At 44.4% G+C, this 5236-nt stretch overlaps 1 protein-coding gene across 6 annotated transcripts in view; it reads right to left on the bottom strand.

The window, feature by feature from the left end:
- Nucleotides 1-5236, bottom strand: part of LOC105527986 (chromosome unknown open reading frame, human C12orf65) — a 26697-nt gene that overhangs the window by 6099 nt on the left and 15362 nt on the right. Inside the window, exon 1 of one of the 6 annotated variants that reach the window (XM_011964529.1) lies at nucleotides 833-2604. The exons of the other annotated variants lie outside the window; for them this stretch is intronic. The gene's annotated coding sequence lies outside the window, so the exon portion shown is untranslated. Of the gene's footprint in view, nucleotides 1-832; nucleotides 2605-5236 lie in introns of those variants that run through there. 6 annotated transcript variants of the gene reach the window in all.

The raw sequence follows: 5236 nt of genomic DNA, 5'->3' as shown, positions 1-5236 counted from the left end.
TGCAGTGGCATGATCACAGCTTTCTGCAGCCTTGACCTCCCCAGGGTCAGGTGATTCTCTCATCTCAGGCTCCACAGTACGTGAGACTACAGGCACACCCCACCACAGCTGGGTAATTATTTTTTGTAGAGATGGGGTTTCGCCATGTTGCCCAGGCTGGTCTTGAACTCCCTAAGGTCAAGTAATCCACCTGCCTCAGCCTCCCAAAATGCTGGGATTACAGGCGTGAGCCGCTGCACCCAGCCAGTCAACTCACTTTTAATAAGGTCCTTGTTAGGTATAGTGAGGGACATGAGATGAAAAAGAGCTAGACTGTCTTCATGGAGCTTACAGGTTAGTTAGAAAAGATATTAAAAGACAGATGAGATGGGCCTAGACTCCCCACCTACATCTTTCTCCCATGCTGGATGCTCCCTGCCCTCGAACATCGGACTCCACGTTCTTCAGTTTTGGGACTTGGACTGGCTCTCCTTGCTCCTCAGCTTGCAAACAGCCTATGTTGGGACCTTGCGATCATAATTTATTTGCAGGGGAGCTCCTGGGATCATGGCAAACAGGAGGCAGGACTAGATTGCAGCTTCAGACAGAGCAGCATGCAGAGGCTTACACTGTGAATTTTAGCTCCAGATCAACTGCAAGAACAAGCCAGCAATCCTGAGAGGGCTCACAGACCCTGTGAAGGAAGCAGATTGCTCCTGCAGGGCCTGGGAGACCCCCAAATACTGTGAGTGCCCCAACTGTGGAAGTGGGAAAGGGAGACCCTCCTCTCCAAAACACACCCCCGCACTGGAGAGGCTGAAGGTCCGTTTGCAGAAGAAATTTCTGACTTTACCTGGAGCTAAGTCAGACTCAGGCGAGCGAAATACAGGGGAAGAGGAAGCAGCAGAAGGGCAGTGGGAGCTTGCTGGGTCCCCAGGCAGCCCATTCCTGCCTGACACCACAGGGATCCAGAGGGAGGTTGGCCAGAGGAGCAGGGGGTAAAACTCCACAGGGAGAAGGAATTCAAAATTTCTAGTCGAACTCTAATAATTTAAACAGGGCAAGAAGGCTCCTGGCCAGAACTCAGGGAAGGGCACGAATCCGGCATGCAGACTTCACAGGTGGGGCAAGAACTGCAGCCCTTTTCTTTTGCAGCTGGGAGGCGAACAGCCTCGGGCAAATTTTCAGGCCAGTCTCACCCTCTGCCTGGAAACAGACTCAGGGCAGTTGTTGGGGGACACGGTGGGAGTAAGACCGGCCCTTCGGTTTGTGTGGGAGCTGGGTAAGGCCTGTGACTGCTGGCTTTCCTCCACTTCCCCCTGACAACCTGCATGACTCAGCAGAGGCAGCCACAACTCTACTAGGTACAGAACTCCAGTGACCTGGGAATCTCACCCCCATTCCCTACAGCAGCCTCAGCAAGACCTGCCCTAGGAGAGTCTGAGCTCAGACACGCCTAGCTCCACCCCCACCTGATTGTCCTTCCCTATCCACCCTGGCAGGAAGACAAAGGGCAAATAATCTTGGGAGTTCTAGGGCTCCGCCCACTGCTGGTTCCTCCCCTAACACAGCTGATGCTTTCTGAAAAGCACCACCTCCTGGCAGGAGGCCAACCAGAAAAAAAACAGACCATTAAACCACCAAAGCTAAGGACCTTCATGGAGTCCATTGTACCCTCGGCCACCTCCACCGAACAGGCACTGGTATCCATGGATGAGAGACCCATAGACGGTTCACATCACCGGACTCTGCAGATAACCTCCAGTACCAGCCCAGAACTGGGAAGACTCGCTGGGTGGCTAGACCCAGAAGAGAGACAACAATCACTGCAAGTAAGTTGGCTCATAGGAAGCCACATCCATAGGAAAAGGGACAGAGTACTACACGAAGAGAACACCCCATGGGACAAAAGAATCGGAACAGCCTTCAGCCCTAGACCTTCCCTCTTGACAGAGCTTACCCAAATGAGAAGGATCCAGAAACCAACACCCGTAATATGACAAAACAAGACTCTTCAACACTCCCCAAAAAATGCACTAGTTCACAGCAATGGATCCAAACCAAGAAGAAATCCCTGACTTACCTGAAAAAGAATTCAGGAGGTTAGCTATTAATCAGGGAAGGACCAGAGAAAGGTGAAGCCCAATGTAAGGAAATCCAAAAAATGATACAAGAAGTGAAGGGATAAATCATTCAGGGAAATAGATAAAGAAAAAACAATAAAAAATTCAGGAAACTTTGGACACACCTTTAGAAATGCGAAATGCTCTGGAAAGTCTCAGCAATAGAATTCAACAAGTAGAAGAAAGAAATCCAGAGCTCGAAGACAAGGTCTTCAAATTAACCCAATCCAACAAAGACAAAGAAAAAAGGGTAAGAAAATATGAACAAAGCCTCTAAGAAGTCTGGGATTACGTTAAACGACCAAACCTAAGAATAATTGGTGTTCCTGAGGAAGAAGAGAATTCTAAAAGCTTGGAAAACATATTTGGGGGAATAATCGAGGAAAACTTCCCCGGCCTCACTAGAGACCTAGACAGCCAAATACAAGAAGCACAAAGGACACCTGGGAAATTCATCGCAAAAAGATCTTCACCTAGGCACATTGTCATCAGGTTATCCAAAGTTAAAATGAAGGAAAGATTTTTAAGACCTGTAAGGCAGAAGCACCAGGTAACCTATAAAGGAAAACTTATCAGATTAACAGCAGATTTCTCAGGAGAAACCCTACAAGCTAGAAGGGATTGGGGCCCTATGTTCAGCCTCCTCAAACAAAACAACTATCAGCCAAGAATTTTGTATCCAGTGAAAAAGTAAGTATCACTTATGAAGAAAAGATAAGTCATTTTCAGACAAACAAATGCTGAGAGAATTTGCCATGACCAAGCCACCACTACAAGAACTGCTAAAAGGAGCTCTAAATCTTGAAACAAATCCTGGAAACACATCAAAACAGAACCTCTTTAAAGCATAAATCACACAGGACCTATAAAACAAAAATACAAGTTAAAAAGCAAAACCAAAAAACCAAAAAACCCCTAAAGTACACAGGCAACAAAGAGCACGATGAATGCAATGGTACCTCACATTTCAATACTGACATTGAATGTGAATGGCCTAAACACTGCACTTAAAAGATACAGAATTGCAGAATGGATAAAAACTCACCAACCATCTGCTGCCCTCAGAAGACTCACCTAACACATAAGGACTCACATAAACTTAAAGGGGTGGAAAAAGGCATTTCATGCAAATAGACACCAAAAACAAGCAGGGGTAGCTATTCTTATATCAGACAAAACAAACTTTAAAGCAACAGCAGTTAAAAGAGACATTAGATATATAATGGTAATAAGGCCTTGTCACAGGAAAATATCACAATCCTAAACATATATGAACCTAACACTGGAGCTCCCAAATTTATAAAACAATTACTAACAGACCTAAGAAATGAGATAGACAGCAGCACAATAATAGTGCGGGACTTCAATACTCCACTGACAGCACTAGACAGGTCATCAAAACGAAAAGTCAACAAAGAATGGATTTAAACTATACCCTGGAACAAACGGACTTAATAGATATATATAGAACATTTCATCCAACAACCGCAGAATATGCATTTTATTCAACAGTACATGGAACTTTCTCCAAGACAGATCATATGACAGGCCGTAAAATGAGCCTCAATAAATTTAACAAAATTGAAATTATATCAAGCACTCTCTAAGAGCACAGTGGAATAAAACTGGAAATCAACTTCAAAAGGAACCTTCAAAACCATGCAAATAAATTAGCTGGGTGTAGTGGCAGGCACCTGTAATCCCAGCTACTTGGGAGACTGAGGCAGAATTGCTTGAACCTGGGAGGCGGAGGTTGCAGTGAGCCGAGATTGTGCCATTGCACTCCAGCAAGGGCGACAAGAGCAAAACTCCATTTCAAAACAAACAAAGCACCAAAAAAAACCCCACAAACAAAAAATGCAAATACATGTAAATCAAATAACCTGCTCCTGAATGAGCATTAGGTCAAAAACGAAATCAAGATGGAAATTAAAAAATGTTTCAAATTGAGGCTGGGTGCAGTGGCTCAGCACTTTGGGAGGCTGAGGTGGGTGGATCACCTGAGGTCGGGAGTTCGAGACCAGCCTGACCAACAAGGTGAAACCCCGTCTCTACTGAAAATACAAAATTAGCTGGGTGTGGTGGCGCATGCCTGTAATCCCAGCTACTCGGGAGGCTGAGGCAGGAGAACCCCTTGAACCCGGGAGGCGGAGACTGCAGTGAGCTGAGATCGCCCCACTGCACTCCAGCCTGGGTGACAGCGAGACTCCATCTCAAACAAAACAAAATAAAACACAACAAGCAAAATAACCCATCTATGACAAACCCACAGCCAACATAATACTCAACGGGGAAAAGTTGAAACTGTTCCCCCTGAGAATTGGAACAAGACAAGGATTCCCACTCTCATCACTTCTCTTCAATACAGTATGGAAGTCCTAGCTACAGCAATCATACAAGAGAAAGAAAGAAAGTGCATCCACATCCACAAAGAGGAAGTCAAACTGTCACTGTTTGCTAATGATATGATCGTTTACCTTGAAAACCCTAAGGACTCCTCCAGAAAGCTCCTAGAACTGATAAAAGAATTCAGCAAAGTTTCTGGATACAAGATTAACGTACACAAATCAGTAGCTCTTCTATACACCAACAGTGACCACACAGAGAATCAAATCAAGAACAAGAACTCAACCCCTTTTACAATAGCTGCAACAAACAAACAAACAAAACAAAACAAAACAAAAACTTAGGAATATACCTAACAAAGGAGTCGAAAGACCTCTACAAGGAAAACTACAAAACTGAGGAAAGGAATCATAGACAACACAAACAAATGGAAACACATCCCATGCTCATGGATGGGTGGAATCAGTATTGTGAAAATGACCATACTGCCAAAAGCAATCTACAAATTCAACACAATCCCCATCAAAATACCACCACCATCATTCTTCACAGAATTAGAAAAAAAAAATTCTAAAATTTATATGGAACCAAAAAACAGCCCACATAGCCAAGGCAAGACTAAGCAGAAAGTACAAATCTGGAGGTATCACATTACCTGATTTCAAACTATACTATAAGGCCATAGTCACCAAAACAGCGTGGTACTGGTATAAAAATAGGCACATAGACCAATGGAACAGAATAGAGAATCCAGAAATAAACCCAAATACTTACAGCCAATTGATCTT

This window comes from Mandrillus leucophaeus, unplaced genomic scaffold (assembly GCF_000951045.1).
Source record: "Mandrillus leucophaeus isolate KB7577 unplaced genomic scaffold, Mleu.le_1.0 Scaffold7, whole genome shotgun sequence".
Taxonomy (NCBI): Eukaryota; Metazoa; Chordata; class Mammalia; order Primates; family Cercopithecidae; genus Mandrillus; species Mandrillus leucophaeus.
Note: the sequence above shows the minus strand (reverse complement) of the source record. Positions and strands in the feature narration are given on the sequence as shown.